A 17336-nucleotide genomic window follows, 5' to 3' on the forward strand; every position below is an offset into this window, starting at 1 on the left:
CTGCATGCGGCTAAAAATGGTTCGTCACTCTACTCCGACCCGAGATGGCTCAATCATCTGAACATGAAGAAGAACAAGAAGCTGAAGCAAATCACAGGGCCGGAAAAAGGAAACAAAACAAACTACGCTGGCTATAAAGCAACAAGCGGCCGACAACTTGTGCCGAAGATTTGGAGGAAGCTCAAAAGGTTCTTACTTGGAAAGCAATCAGCATGAAGCATGAAAACGTGCCCCAGGGCCTTCGTTGTGCGAAGATGAACTTAAAATACATGTCTGTGTACTTCCATATCCGACCAAGTTGCCGGTCCAAGGATCTCAAAACTTTTAGTCCTGAAGGAATAGTGATATTGAAGAATATATCAGTGTACATAAAAAGAAGACACATAAACATGAGGCCCTCATCTAAATTGTGTAATACTTTATCATTCTCCATTGTGCCTACTCCTGCATACTCATACTCCTTCTTAATCCTAGAATTACTATGCACAACGAACTCATTTGTCCAGACACATACTTTGTCAGGAACAATAAGAAATCAAATACAGCGACGATAATTCCCAAATTTGGTAATTACAAAGTGTTATAGATCTGACAGTTAAGATTATCATACTGAATCCTCAAAGCAGAAGGCATTTGAAAGAAGCAAGCATAAACTTGATCTTTGAACATGGGAAATCTGTTGTTGCTGGAATTTGGACCCGGGGGCCGCCGTGAAGTCGGGGAAGGAGGAGCTCCGCTGCTGTAGGAGGCGGGCGGCGGTGCGCCGGCTGGCTGCGTCCTCCGCCGCGGGGGGTGTGCAAGTCCTGCAAGGAAAACCGGTGGCCGGGCTCCCCGGCACCGGCCCTCCGATGCCTAAGTCAGAGGGGGGGCTTAACTTTGAAGAAGAGAGAGGGATTGTATGTGGAAGTCCGAAATAATCCCCTTGGGAGGAAGAGGCCTCCTCCATCTTAGAGGGAGAAGCTCCCCTTTTATAGGGAGGGTGGCCGGATTACCTGTGATGTGACTGGGCGAATTAATGGGTTACCGTCACTGTCAGGGAGCTGTCACGATTGATCGGACCCGTTGGGGTGGTTGAACCGCCGGCCGTGGTGGGCCTGGGGTCCGTAGATGACAAGTGCATTGATTGCTGAGTGAACCGGTGGTCAGAAAGAGCCGTACGCTTTGATGGTTCAGTGATCCGGAGATCATCTTGAGCCGTGTTCATTTAATGACTGAGTGCATTGGAGGCCTGAGGGGGTCTCATGCATTAATGATAGGGTGTGCCGAATGCCTGCGGAGATCTTGTGCCTTAATAACTTGGGGATGGTGGCAGATTGAAGTGGAGTCATATATTTAGTTGTGAGATCCTTTGGAGGGTTAGGCGGAGATTGGATATTTGGCTAAGGCATGGGCTCGGCGGGGTTGCCTTTCTGGTCGGCGCTCTCTGGTCTCGGCCTTCTATGCTCGGCAGCCTTTTGTGCTCGGCCTGCTGTGCTCGGCAGCCTGCTGTGCTCGGCAGCCTGCTGTGCTCGGCTCGGCCTATGAGCTCGATCACTTAGAAGAACCCGATCACTTGATGAGCTTGAGAGCGGAAGAGCTCGATCACTTAGATGAGCCGAAGAGCCCGATCACTTGGATGAGCTCGATCTTGCTGACGGATTTGGGTGCTATAATTGCATTTGTGGGGTGGTCCATTTTACCACCAACATCTGTCATTTAATTGTTATCATCTGCTGTTCAAAAAAAATGAACTCCAGAATTACAAGGATATATACAGAACTATAATTCTCCATCATCTACAGAAAAATGTCATGATATCTACAGCACATCAGCAATGATTTGTGATAGACATCGCAACGGTCAACAATACTGGGGAAACAAACAAGGGGTGATAAGAAAGACAATCAACTTGCTGAAGAGCTGCTGCACTTGGATAGACATTGCATACAAAAACTTAATTGTCATGACAGCATCTGGCAGTGCTGCACAAACTAATAAGCTTTTTCGGATATCTGGCACACTCATGAAAGCTTTAGTGCCATCTCCTGAAGGAGGGCTCTCTTCTGTGAGGTGGTGATCAGACGGTTCATTTCAGCATTTTCAAGCACATCAGTTATTATGGCAGTAGCATGACCAAGACGCTCCTCTGCTGCTCTCTTCAACATGAAAGCCTGAGAATTTCATCATGGACAAAATTGAATGTGGTTATAATCTATCAGTACAGCATGTACATTAAGACAGCAATGGATAGGGGTCAAACCTGGCCATGATGAGAAATTATTGTGTGCAAGGTCTCTGAAACAAAGGTTCTCCATCTACTTGAACAGGGAGTGGAGCAAAGATGTGTATTTTGATGAATCGCCCTCGTGCCAACCTCCAAGTTTGAGAAAGCCCAACCTAGTGCCAGCATGTAACCTGTGCGATAACTCTAAATTGAATTTTTAATTATTCAAAGAGTCATGAGTGCCACCAATAGTTGCTAGTTCAGCTGGTTGGTACCTTCCTCACCAAGTGAGAGGTCTTAATTATTTTGTCCAAACTAGAGGGATGGTGATTGGTGAATAACCACTGTATTCACCAAAAAAAAAAGGGGGTTGTAAGTGCATTACTATTATACTTCATGGGCAACCCAAACGTTCTTCTATTGATTTCAAACACCTACAAATTCAGTTCAGAAAAGCTTTTGCTGCCATCTGAAGCTTCCCAAGATGCCATGTTCCCTTGATGCTAACAACTTCCAGCATCTCGTCATGCATTAACAGTGGATCAAAATTTGTTATAACTCTCATCCTCATCTTGCCACAAATCAACCCCTGCCATGTAACTTTCAATATTTGCAACAAGCACACCTTCTGCATCCTACTGTACATTTTAAAGAATCATGGAACTTCAAAATATTGAATATATCCAAGGGGGCCTCGGTGGAGCACCAAAAGCAGAGCTCAAGGAAAGAAGCATTAAGTGAAATAATTTGGTCCACTAGCAACAAAAACAGACAGAAGTCTTCTGTAAAAGTAGCGGGTCAAAGTTGAGTAAATGTTTCAGGAACACAACGAAGATTATTTTTTCCTGTGACATGGTTCCTTGCATTCCTAAAGCCTATATCCATGATGATATATATAGTGTTAGTTTATGTCCAAGCATGCATAACATGGTTACTATACTTATCCAGTTGAAAGTCCAAAGTTTTATCAAATGCCATATGCTAGTTATCTACAACTTTTATGTAGAAGTACCAAAAGTTGACATGCAATAGGGATGGCATTACATGTGTACTGTCAGGAAGTGCCAAAGTATCTGACACAACAAACAAACGAACAAAGAAAATCCAAAATTTGAAGTGCCGATGCAACAATGTGGAAAGAAACTGTTTCAAAACAAGAACCATGTACGAACAATTTCCACCTTTGCCTTGAGAAAGTTTAAGAGGAAAAAGATCATTTTTAACTCATTTAATATTAGATAGCTTTAGGCCACATCTTGCAATAGGGAAAGCCTTTGAAGAGAACAAAGCTCGCCTCCCAGTCTGGTGTAGAAGATAAACTCGCTTCGTACTCTCGAAGCGTTTAATGGCTGGCACACAATTTCACGCTCCGACGCAGGAAGTGAAATGATGGGAAGAAAAGACGGGAAGAAAAATGAGACTTATTCGCTCACAGCGTCCGCTCGTTTTATATATATAACAAACCAGCGATGATTACAACTCCTTGTCCTACTACTTCGGAAACTGTTTAACAAATAAAAACAAAACGACGAAAACAACGTCGTCCCTTAATCCATGCAACTAACATTTAAAATATACCTCGTGCCCAACGCACGTAACAAAACATTCAAACGAACGCGTCGTCCCAACGCTCGTAACAAAACCATGCAGATTTAAATTGACAACACGTCAGCTCACCGTGAAGCCGGTGGGCGCTGCCTCACCTCCGCGTGATTCGTGCAAACACACTCGTCAGGGTTATCTCCAACATACTCCCCCTTAATCCTGACGTGGCTCAAGATCTCGGACGCCCAGCAAATGCTTCATCGTTGCGAGCTTCACTCCTGACAACGCTTTCGTGAGAGCATCGGCTCGTTGCTCCTCCGTGCGAACAAACCTCACCATGATCTGTCCTCCTTCAACACAGCCACGGATGAAATGAAACCTCGTGTCGATATTGTAATACCCATGAAAAAAAAAAAGAAAGAAAAAAAAAAAAAGAGAGACGGGCCGGCCCGAAAAGACCGGGCCCATCCCTCTTTTTACGATCGTGCCTAGGGCACGATCGTGGATGGAAGAGGAGGAGGGTGCAAAGGGGAGGCTGCGGCGGTGTTGGAGAGGCGATTCGCCGGAGGAGACCGAGTGCCGGAGAAGTTCCGAGATCCGGCCGGCCGCGAAGAGGGGGGAGAAGCCTTCCTTTTTCCTTCGGTAAGACCCTCCACAAGAGAGGATTTTCTCCTCTGATTTTCCACCGGAAAGGCCGCCGGAGTATCCCCCACCGGACCGAGGTAAGCACGGTGGTTTCCCCTTGTGTTTATTTCTCTGGATTTTGGGTGGAGATGGTGGGATTTCGGCCGGCGGATCGTCGGGGAAGAGTCCGAAACAGGGTACCCCTGTTTCGGCTTCTCTCCCCCGGATTTTTGGCCGCCGCCGGCCGCCGGAATGGCCGAGATGCATGGCGGGAAGGGGGTTGATCGGATCTGTGTGAGGGTTGGATATGAGTTCCTAGGGTTTGTTGTGGATGGGGATGGTGAACCGAGGTCTTCTCCTTGTGGTTCCACCTTCTTCCCCTCTTCCTCTCGTCGGTTGGCCGCCAGCCGGCGACGACGGAGAGGTGGCTGCCGTCAGGTGAAGGCCAAGCCACCATGTTCTTCCGTGGATGAAGGGGGAGGGGGAAGGGAGGAAAGAAGTCCATCTGTTGATGTTGGAGGGGGAGGAAAATCATGCCTGTTCTTGGGAGGAAGAAGAAGAAGAGATAGAAGAGGAGATCTCTTCTTCTCTCTTTCCCTTGTCCGGCCACCATCGCCGGCGACTGCAACAGTGGCGGCCGGCGATGGTTCGGCCAGTGGTGTTGTTGGGTTGGGGAAGGAGAGGGCACAACTACCATGGCTATTGCCCTTGGACCAAAGAGATATGAGAGAGGGAGATGGACTTCCAACCGGGACCGATCATCGTCGTGGCATGGCTGCGGCCACGGCTGGCGACGATATAGGCTGGTGGTACGGAGTGGGAGTCGGGCCACCCCGACTGCCCTAGACTTGGAGAGATTGAGATGTTTGGGGATCTGGTTATGGACCCCATAGTAACTATCAATTATGGTTTGGAATATTTAAATATTAAATGATTTAGTTTGTGATTTGTAATTGATGTTGTAGAGGAAGAGTCAGAGCCAGGAGGTTTTGATCAGGGGACTCAGCACCCCAGCGCGTAGGTTGTGATTCGGACTGTGTTTGAGTCAGTCTACAATTTCTGTAAGAATCCCTACATCTGAGCACTTCTATGCATATATTGATTTATCGTTGGATTTATTTACGATTTTGATGTTATTGCTTGTGAGTTGATATGATACATATGAGACGAATTTTTATCAACATATTTTCATTATTATGTTGTTATTGTTTATGAGTTGATGCGGCACCTATGAGGCGTGCATGTTGTTTATAATGAAAATATTGAGATAAATTCATTTGGAAAGAAATAACATATTTTTTGAAAATTTATGAAAATATGTGATGTGATGGGAATGTGATTGAACATGTAAAACTAGACATGTAATATGGGTTGGACTAACCTTGTCATGAGATAGCCTCTACGAGCTTATGCGTAGGATAGCGGCCACGAGCTGATGCGTGGGATAGCCTCCACGGGCTTACGCGTGGGATAGCTGCCACGAGCTTATGCGTGGGATTTGTGCAGTCTTGGACTGGGACATGATCTTGGTTAGTCCAACGCCAGAAATGAAAAGTTTGAAAACTTTGGAATTAGAGTAATACGGGAATGGATCACATAATGTGAAAAAGAATTTGTGTATATGTACTGATTACATATATTTGTTGTTTGTTGAGCTTTTGAAATGATGAAATGATATATATATTTTGATACTTGATTATTTTATGATTTTGTTGTGTGTGGCTGTTGGGATTCTTACTGGGCTGGAAAAGCTCATACTATTCTTACTTTCTTTTTCAGAGGCACTGGATTTGTAGAGTCCATCGGGTGGGACGAGAAATGAGATCAGCATGGAGTCTGATTGCTGGATAGATAGGAGTTAATCTATCTTTTATTGTTGGACATTTAAAAATCTTGTAATTAAACCGATCGATTATTTAAACATGTCGAATTGTCAATTTGAGTTAATTAATTAGTTACGGATTTATTGGAATTGTTGTTTATCTTAGGCCTTGCATGATCTGTAGGGCATTGCTCTAGGGCTCATGCGGCCGGTCGCGTACCGAACCCGGGTGCTGGGTTCGGGGGCGTGACAGATATGTTTGCTTCGGCCATGAAAACAGGATTCTTTATCAGGGCAATAGAAGACTTGTTATCAATGAACAGCTTCACCTGTTTAGGTTCTTGCTTTGTCAGCTCCCCCAACAAGCTTCTCAGCCATAATGCCTGGCTTGCCGCTGCCGTTGTTGCCATGTACTCGGCCACACACGATGACAACGCCACCGTCTTTTGTTTCTGTGAATTCCATGACACAAGACTATCGTTAACATAGAATGCCATGCCCCCGGTGCTTTTCCGATCATCAACATCACCAGCCAAATCACTGTCGCTGTAGCCGATGATCTCCTCTTCTCCCTTCTTCTTCTCATATATGAGTCCACAGTGAACTGTACCTTTTAGGTACCTTAGGATTTGTTTTACTGCCTTGTGATGCATCACCGTGGGCTTCTCCATAAATCGGCTAGCTACTCCAACAGCATAAGAAAGATCAGGTCTTGTGTGGAGTAAATACCTCAGGCAACCGATCATGCGCCGGTACTCCGTCGCGTCTATCGGTTCTCCCTCTGGATCCTTGTGTAGTCTCGTCTTCTGCTCCATGGTTGACTTAGTTGCATTGCATTCAGACATACCAAACTGAGCTAGCACTTTCTTGGCGTAAGCTGACTGTTTTAGTGTCACCCTATCTTCAGTTTGCACAACTTCGATGCCGAGGTAGAAGGTGAGTAGCCCAAGATCACTCATCTCGAACTCGGTCATCATCTGTTGTTTGAAAGCTGCAATCTCCTCCGGTTTTTCTCCAGTAATGATTAAGTCATCGACATAAACACCAACGATGACACCTGCTTGTCCTTCTCCTCGTGTGTACACTGCTTGCTCTTGTGTACACTTGGTGAACCCGAGATGCTTCAAACTCTTGTCAAGTCGGGTGTTCCACGCTCGGGGAGCTTGTCGGAGCCCATACAACGCCTTGCTTAGCTTGTATACACAGTGCTCCTTGTTCTTCACAACAAAACCCTCCGGCTGAGTTACATACACCTCCTCCTCGAGTTCGCCATTCAAGAATGCCGACTTCACATCAAGGTGATGGATCTCCCAGCTGCGGTTGGCTGCAATTGCAAGGATGACACGCACCGTGTCAAGTCTGGCCACCGGAGCAAATGCTTCTTCGTAGTCGACACCTTGCCGCTGAACATATCCCTTTGCAACCAGCCTCGCCTTGTGCTTGATCACATCTCCAGTTGCATTCTTCTTCAGTTTGTATACCCATTTCAGACCTATGGGTTTTTGTCCTGGAGGAAGCTCAGTGAGTCTCCAAGTTGCATTCTTCTCAATGCACTCGATCTCCTGCTGCATTGCTTCTTCCCAAGCGTTCTCTCCAGCAGCTTCTCGGTAGCAAGATGGCTCCTCCATCTCAACCAGCAGCGCTTCATCTTCGAGCTCTTCCCGTTGAAGATCCACTCTCACGGCATCCCGCATGATGTCATCGATATGCCTGTAACGAACCAATCCATCGTTGGTGCTGTCGCTGCTGTTGCTTGAAGTCGGAGTGGCCATGACAGGTGTAGCCGGTGCACCCGTCAATGAATTTGCTGTGGGAGATGGTGGGGCCGAAGCAATATCCTCCATGGGTGGTGATGTAGTTTCTGTGGCAGACAAATCTCCAGTGGGTTGGGCCAAAGCAACTCTGGGATCATTCGGAGTTGTCTCGGGAGAGTAGGTCTCCATCACAACCACGTCTGAAGCACCACTGATGTCTCCACCTGCATCCCAACTCCATTCCAAGTGCTCTTCAAACCTCACGTCCCTACTTACATGGAGTTTTCCGCGCCGACGGTCGTAGAGACGGTGTGCCTTGCAGCCGTGCTCGACGCCAAGATATACCATTGCCTGACTTCGATCGTCTAGCTTCTTCTGATGCGGCAACACTATCTTCGCATGGGCAGTGCAGCCGAACACCCTCAAATGGCCGAGGTGTGGCTTCCTCCCAGTCCAAGCTTCGAATGGTGTGCGTTTTCCTAGCGCTTTCATTGGCAAACGATTCAGCAAATGCACCGCATGCCTTACGGCCTCCCCCCAGAACATGCTGGGAATGTGCATGCTCTTGAGGAGTGATCTCGCCATCGACATCACCGTCCGGTTTCTTCGTTCCACCACGCCGTTCTGTTGCGGAGTGAAGGGTGCAGTTAGATGCCTCACAATGCCCGCTTCTTCACACAGCTTGTTGAAATCAGTGGAAAGGAACTCGCCACCCCGGTCCGTCCTCAAGGTCTTCACTCGGTGTCCGGTGGCATTCTCCACCTGTTGCTTAAAATTTTTGAACACCGAGTAGGCTTCACCCTTCGTCTTGATCACGCACACCCACATCCATCGAGTGTAGTCATCGATGATCAACATGAAGTAGCTGTTGCCGGTGAGAGTTGAGGGGGTGATCGGTCCGCAGAGATCGGCGTGCAACAACTCGAGTGGCTCCTCCGCTCGATAGGTGGCTGCCTCTGGGAAAGGATGTCTTGCATGCTTTGCAACTACACACCCTTGGCACAGCTTATCGGGGTGTATGATAAGCGGCACACCTGCCGCCATCTTCTTCTCTGCCAGCATCTTCAACGATTGGAAATTGACATGCCCAAGTCGGGCGTGCCAAAGCCAAGCTTTGTCAGATGTGTTGATGAGCAAGCACACCGGATCATTAGTTTCCATTTTGGCCTTGTATAGGTGATTTGAGGAACTTCGGATTCTAATGAGCAACTTGCCACTTGGATCATACATCCATAGAAGATCTCCCATCATGACGATCTTGTTTCCCTTCTTGGCCAACTGCCCATAGCTGATGATGTTGGTTCGCAAGGTCGGGATGCAATAAACCCCGGTGAGGAGTCGCTATTCCCCGCCTTTGAATTAGAAGAGCACCGAGCCCTTTCCCTTGATCTGCACAGTGGAGCCATCACCAAACCTTACGTGCCCCTGGACTGACTCGTCCAGCTTGTGGAACTTTTTCTTTTTACCCGACATATGATTGCTTGCACCATTGTCAAAATACCAGGTGCTGGAGACATCCTCACTTCCGGCTCGAAGCTGCGGTTCCACCGTCTCCTCATTCAACAGAACAAGGTCGCGTGTCTCAACGCTCGCAGACAGCAGTAACGCCGGTTTCTCCTCCTCCATGCATGAGAGGTTCACTTCTTCATTGCATGGTTTGCTCCTGCATTCAGATGCATAATGGCCCATTTTTTGACAGTTAAAGCATTTAATGTGACTTTTGTCGCGTCTACTGCCACCAGGGCCGCCTGAGCCATCCTTGCGCGGCGATCCGCTGCGCAAGCCTCTGCCTCGGCCCCTGCCGCGACCGCGACCACCCCGGCTGCGGTTGTCGCCTTCTGCAGGGACACAGCTCTTGCCCCTGTTGCTCGAGAATGAGTCCTTCCCGACTCTATCCTGCCGCGCCTGCCACTCGGCTTGGGTGAGCAGAAGCTGGCCGTCATTGCTCCCGCTGGGGTTGCGCAGGCGTGCGCGCTTCCCGTAGGCCGTCAACCTCCCGACTGCTTCCTCGAATGGCATGGTGTCGAGGTCGCAGAACTGCTCGATCCCGGCGATCACCTGGTAGTACCTATCAGGTACTGTGTTGAGGAGCTTCCTTACCAGCGTCGCATCGTCGAGCGTCTCTCCCAGACTTGCATACCTCACGGACATCCCGCTGAGTCTGCCAGCGTAGTCATCCAGCGTCTCCCCCTCCTTCATTCGCATGACGTCGAAGTCATTCTTCAACGTATGCAACCGAGCAGTTTTGACACGGTCTGCCCCGACGAACCTCGTTTTGAGGCTGTCCCAGACCTCCTTTGCAGTCTTCTTCTTCGCCACCTGCAACAGGATGTCTTCCGAGAGCGTTTGGAGAAGAAGCGCCCTCGCCGTCTTGTCCTTCCTCGCGTCCACGTCCGCACCGTCCGCTTCCTCTACTGCCTCCCAGGCATCTTGGGCCTGCATCAGCGCCTCCACCTTGATCGCCCAGGTGGTGTAGTTCGTCGCCGTCAGTTGCGGATAACTGAACGATACTCCGCCTCCGCCCTTCGTCGTCGCAGCTTGAGGGACAATGGCCATTACTTCAGACGAGGATGCTTTCGGCCTGCAACCGAGGCTCTGATACCAGGTGAAGAGAACAAAGCTTGCCTCCCAGTCTGGTGTAGAGGATAAACTCGCTTCATACTCTCGAAGCGTTTAATGGCTGGCACACAATTTCACGCTCCGACGCAGGAAGTGAAATGATGGGAAGAAAAGACGGGAAGAAAAACGAGACTTATTCGCTCACAGCGTCCGCTCGTTTTATATATATAACAAACCAGCGATGATTACAACTCCCTGTCCTACTACTTCGGAAACTGTTTAACAAATAAAAACAAAACGACGAAAACAACGTCGTCCCTTAATCCATGCAACTAACATTTAAAATATACCTCGTACCCAACGCACGTAACAAAACATTCAAACGAACGTGTCGTCCCAACGCTCGTAACAAAACCATGCAGATTTAAATTGACAACACGTCAGCTCACCGTGAAGCCGGTGGGTGCTGGCTCACCTCCGCGTGATTCGTGCAAACACACTTGTCAGGGTTATCTCCAACAGCCTTGGCCATTGTTGCCATGGAAAAGTGTTTAACACTTGTAGATAGAGGTTCAGCAGAAAGAGGCATTGATAGAATCCTCTTTGCATATTACAATAAATGCAGTAGAGATGAGGAGAAAATTAAAAAGATGAGTTCAGGTGGAGAAGATGTCATGGTAGACTGATTCTTATTTAACTTAGCCAACAATTGAACAGCATCTGATGGCAAGATTCCTTCTGCTTTATAGGCTAGACCATTTATTTGACCAGACACTACAAAGATCATAATTTATGACCCACACTCAACTCGAACAAGATGGCATAATGCCATTCCTGATGCTACCATATCCGGACATTAAATACCATGTTTTGGATGATTTCAAAAGTTACGCAAAAAAAAAAAAAAAAACATACTTTATAATAAACCAACCACAAGAAATCGAACCTCAAAAATTTCTTTAAAAAAAGTAAAAAAAAAAAAAAACAAAGACGCTTTTATGAGTCATATTAAGTTTATCTGGGGTTTTTTTTCCTCGCAAAGCTTATAAACAAACAATTCGAAAAACTAACTGTTTTAGATTGCCATATATGGTGATGCCATATGCCGGTCGCCACATATGTAACTGATCCCATCATCTATACTGTCAAACTCATGATTGTGGGTCACTACATATGGCGACCTAAATGATCCCTTCAAATCAACAACCCCAAGTCAGCAATACAAGGAAAATTTACATGTTTGATACGATTTACATATGGCAAATTAATAGGGAAAATGAATACATGTAAATGAGGACTATTTTGTACCAAAATATATAGAAGTTTCAAGCTGCATAGCAGAAGCTCAGTGTAGCTTGTTTTTCAGTCATCATGTGAAGCAGATAAGTGAGTGAGATAAGCAAACAATTGCCTTTATGAATTTCAAGAATAGCCACCTGTATAACTAATGATTGATGAATAACTAATGATGATTACTCACCTGTATTGGATTTAGAAGAATGTATAATGGTGCCTGATTGAATCTGCTCACTGAGCACTGCTTCTTTTGTTGATGAAAACCAAGAGTGGTCTGGCATTGGGAGGCAGATCAATCAGTTCATGCTCTTGCTTAGTTCCTAATATATGAGAATTATCACCTTGAGTGAACGATCGATGCAGTACTGCCTGGCACTGCCTTCATCTCCCCCTTGCCATCACTTTCACTACTTTGATGCTGGTCACCAGCATCAGTAACTCCATTACCATGGGAGCCATTAGATTTTAGATTAATATCTGCTGTGCTTCCTGTAGAGATGTCACTGGTACTATTGTTATTAGTTGAATCAGCAGGTGATTCACTGTAATGCTTGTATTTTTCACTCTGACTCCTATTAATATGTCCTCGTACATTAGATGCCAATTCATTTGCCCCATGCATTATACAGCTCAGAAAACCACCTGCTCCTATACTGCTCAAGTCCTTTACAAAGAGAGGTGATAAAATTAAGCGTTCAAATGATCTGAGGTCACAGATCTCATCCAATTTCAGGAGCCATGCTTGAGTCGCAATCCACATGCACTAGCTGTTAACACCACATACAGCATAAACAGGAGAGCCACCAAGAAAGGATCCACTACAAGGTTCTTCACAATAACTACAACAAGGAGTTTCTTCAGGTAGATCTGCCATTTCATTCCACTGAACAGTCCATTGGTGGGCACCGATTTGTAATCTGTTTGTGCGCTTGAAGAGCACATCAAGTGCCCAGCAGCACCACAAACATCATAGCAGTGTATGGAGTTATCCAAAGTCATCATCTGTCAAGAGGTTGAGGTGAAGAAATTGATTCCAAACATACACAACACTACTTTAGACCTTTAGCACGAGAAAAGGATGCTATGCTCCAAACATGCGTGCTGACAAGAACTTTAAGCTTTTTTTTTTGGATTCTTCTTTGGCCTTGCTATAGTCTTCATCCTGGTTAAACCATAGTCGGTTGTACTGCCCCAAAATGTCTGGTTCAAGATGTATCGAATCGAAAATCGACAGGGAACTAGGATGGTTCGCCTAGTCAGCTCAGAAAACGAGCAGCCCCCCCCCCCCCCCCCCCAAGGCATCACGGGTAAGCATCCCCCCTCTCCTCTCTCTCACTCCCACGCTTGACGCTCCATGGGGTGGTTAGAGTTACAGTTTCCCTTGGCCTTCCCCCTTCCTCCTTTCATCTCTCTCTCTCTCTTGCTCGCTCGCTTTCCTAGGTTTAGGGTTAGGGTTTAACCCTCAGTCCTCTCCCATCCTCCCTCCCTCCCTCGCTCTCCCTCTCTTTCTCTGTCCTTTTCATTACACCGTGGAACGGTACGGTATGGACTTATATCGTACGAAACCGATCGCCAGCTAGTACGACCTCGAATGCTAGTTTGGCAAATCTTAGATTAAACTGATATTACACCTCTATAGGGAGAAAGCATATGTTAACATGAAGGTAAAAATAGTTTCTATATTAGTAATAGAAACAAAATTCTGCCATATCAGAAGAATCATTGCCCCACTTAGGAAGAAACATCCTGAATTTTTATTTAAACCAATTCATATTTTAGTAACTTAATGGAATCATCACGTTCCCTTTGTTAGAAATATAGCTATTCAACTTAAGAAATTCCAACTCGGAGGTCAAGGGTCTGATTCATGCATGACACAAGATAGAAGCAAGACAAATAGCATCATTCACATCACGCTCTTCAAATCAACTTCAGCAATCAAAATGTCGTCAGCAAGGTAGCTGATCGAAGATAAGATCTCTGATAGAATTATGATAAAACATCCATTAGTACCCTTTGATCTTCTTACATGATTTATTTATTCACCATATGCCCGTAAAGCTACCAAGTCTTTCGAAACAGGGACTTGTCAGGCTTTTAAGCATGCAGACCAGCAGACCAACACAAAACTTTGATACCCTATTCCTAGAAATTGTTGTGACTCCAAACTTTGATTTTTAAAAGCATGACAGAGTAATTCAGTCCACAAAAAATCTGGAAAACAGAGGGGGAAGTACATCAGCTATAGACGTCCCACATTTTTAAAAATGGAGCCACTAAATTTATTAAGCATGGGTCCAAATTTCTACCACATCTTTGTGTGTATTCATGAACCGAAACAAATAAAATTGAAGTACATAATATGAACTCCAATTTTCATGTATGTACACATGAATAGCAACTGTTATTACCTCATGAGGTGACTTTATAAAATATAAAATATTGCATTGAAAACATCAAGATTGTTAAAACATCAAGTAGCATCATTACCATCAGATTAGCCGTTACTCATGTAATGCCAGCTTTCAGTTCACACCACATAGTGCATTTAAAACTTTATAGTGATTGACATACCCAGCCAATAAATGTACTATCAACAACAGCTCAAGAAAATGAAAAGTGAGAAAATGGCCAACTCACCCAATTCAAACATCTCACATATTTCACTCCAAAAAATTGTGATCATCCCTCTTTTGTTGCTACAACAACACAATATTAAAGAACACTATCCCACTAGTTTATAAGATGTGATCCGATGAAAATAGTACAGTGTATATAAACTAATCAACAAAAAGTAAGAAAAGAAAAAATATGAATGAGACAATCTGCAATCAACAAAATAACTGAGCAATAATAATTTACCACTCAATGAAAGGCCTTAATTTTAGCTGATGACAGAAATATAATGAACAATATAACTTCAAAGAATTACCATGCCAACTATTTATAGTGGCATATAAGGTGCCGGTTTGATACAAGAAAAACTGCCAATGGTGGTACCAATGGAAAAGATAATGACTATTAAAGGTTGCTCTCTAAATCACATCATGATTCGCCGAACCACCCCGAACCACCCGGTTTAGGGCATACGAAGCCGAACCGATGGAGAACCAAGACAGTTGCCGTTGTCGATTCAATACAAAAGCCAAACCCTCCCCAACTAAATTAAAAATCCCTTCCTCAACTCAATTAAACCCCCCACCCCCATCGCTTGAGATGATCCAAGAGATAAGTCCCTCCCTCTCTCTCACGCTTGGGTTTGGGTTAGGGTTTCCTTGCCTTTCCCCTTCCTCCCTCCCTCTCCCTCCTCCTCCTCTTCCTCTCTCTCTCTCTCTCTCTCTCTCTCTCTCTCTCTCTCTCTCTCATGCTCGCTCGCTCGAGTTAGGTTTAGGCTTCCTTTGGCCCTCCCCCTTCCTTGCTCACTCCCTCTCCCTTCCCTCCCTCTCTCTCTTTCTTTCTTCTTTTTTCCCTCTCCCCCTCTCTCTTCTACTCTAGTTATTTCAATATACTTAGAACAGCACAGTACAGACCCATACCGTGCCAAACCAGTTGTCGGCTAGTATGCCTTCCGATATCAATTCAGCGAATATTGAATCACAAGTTAAAATTGTTGAGGCCTAATATGCATTATGGACCCCTTCCTCTACCCCTTAAGCTTTTTGGAACTAGTGATAAGTTAACATGGTATCAAAGTGAATGTCATGAGTTCAAATCCCTTGTTTATTGTATTGAGTCTTTTCTTACCTTGACTTATGCCTAGTTTCGTCATTCACTTCTTGAGTCGTCCTTATCTAGACTTATCCTTGACTCTTTTGTCTTCACATACATAGTCTGGGCTGCACGTAAGAAAGTGGGGTTCTAAGACCTAACATTTGTTGTTGTCTCCTTCCCTAACAAATTAACCTTTTAGAATCCAGTAGTAAGTTAACAAAAATAGTTTTTGGTGTCAAAAAAAGCAAGACTGCTCAGATGAGTAGCATAAAACTTGCCCAAAATATTGAAAAAACTACATGGGCATGGATTCTAAGACACATCTTCCTGATCCATTCTTAAATATTTAGTTTGCTGAGTCCCACTGATGTACTTATACTCATTTCTTTAATTTATCCAATTTACCAAAAAAAAAAACCACTTGAGCATTAAAAAAGTGTCAGAACCAGACACATTAGTTAGCTGAGATTGGAATCGTAAACTTATATCATCAAACACTTGTAGTGGATGTACTGCTCTTTGACTAGAAGTGATGAAGGGGAAAAAGTGATCAATTTGTTATAACTGCATTTGTAAGAACACCCCAAACAGAGCAATTCCAAGTTCCAACAAATGAGAAATATAAAGATCCATCCCAATGCATGACTTTATCTTCCACCTATAAGACAATGTTCATTTTTTTATACAGCATATCAGCAATAATATCGACTTCCTAATATGAAAACCTGCATACAGTAACCAGTGGTCCTTCAACATTTCCTTTATATGCTGCCATGTTCATATTAGGTTTGTGCTGCTACTGAAGTTGCCTCTCTCTTTATCTTTATAAGCTACATCACATATTATATCTTGTCCACCACATGATCTCCATATAAACACAGAATCTCTCAATTCTTCCAACCAGTATAGGAAGTTTTCAATGACAAGTTAACTATCAAAACCAAGAGGGTTCACTTTAATCAGAAAATACAAGCCCTCAAGCATTACTTTCATCAATCTCTTTGCCACTAAACTGTCACCATATATCTGTTCATTTAATGTAGCTTGTATGAGAATTCTCAATCCACTCAATCATAAGCGCCATTGTCAATCATAAAACAGTAATTAGTGGAACTATCATGATAAATCAGTTCTACTGCAAATGATTGGCCAAGGTCAATTTGCTTGGGTTGATGAATCTAAAAAGTCTCTCTCATCAAATATTGACTTCATGAAGCACCATAGGATGGTTGCCAATCGTTCTATTATCAAAACTTGGATGCTGTGAGAATGCTGGCTCTAAGTGCAAACCTTATGCAGACAATACAGGGAAGAGTCCAATCAGGAGCACCAGTACTCCACCCATCTTTGGCCTCATCAAATTAAGGTAAATAAGAAAAGCTGAAGAATTGCTCCAAAGAATAATTGGAAATTAATTTTAAAAACTTGATAAAATAAGGGTGCTTCTAATCACTGATCTGAACCTGCAACCACCTATACTAGCTTTAAAACTCTGAAATGAAAAAAAATGATACCCCAGCTTCAGCAGTAGAACTGGAACAAAAGCCTAAAGAGTTTGCTTAAAAGAGTCTAGATACACATAAACCTGTGATTGGATCTCCTCCCATCAGCGCATGCACTAGGGATTGGTCCAACAAGATGATAGGAGCACCAGACCCTAGCGGGTTCGGAGGCCAAATTACATGGTGGCCATCGACCACGTCTCCCACGGAGCTGCCGACTCACCAGGGAAACAAACGAGGCCGGGAACGAAGGAAACCAAGTGTCGTGGAAGCGGAGGAAACTCAACGACTCCGTCATGCATGGGTTTTCCGAAGCACGG

At 44.9% G+C, this 17336-nt stretch overlaps 1 long non-coding RNA gene and 1 pseudogene across 1 annotated transcript; both read right to left on the minus strand.

The window, feature by feature from the left end:
• Positions 1-1657: 1657 nt before the first annotated feature.
• On the minus strand, positions 1658-11403 carry LOC120113237 (uncharacterized). Its single transcript, XR_016398510.1, has 3 exons — positions 11031-11403; positions 2240-3475; positions 1658-2150 (listed from the first exon to the last, which is right to left on the minus strand). It is a non-coding gene; the product is annotated as an uncharacterized LOC120113237 (long non-coding RNA).
• A 112-nt stretch (positions 11404-11515) lies between these two features.
• On the minus strand, positions 11516-12755 carry LOC149751251 (diacylglycerol kinase 1 pseudogene; annotated as a pseudogene).
• Positions 12756-17336: the final 4581 nt, after the last annotated feature.

Source organism: Phoenix dactylifera, chromosome 15, assembly GCF_051530095.1.
Source record: "Phoenix dactylifera cultivar Ajwa chromosome 15, Ajwa_hap1_PhDact_Kaust_v1.1, whole genome shotgun sequence".
In the NCBI taxonomy this organism is placed as follows: Eukaryota; Viridiplantae; Streptophyta; class Magnoliopsida; order Arecales; family Arecaceae; genus Phoenix; species Phoenix dactylifera.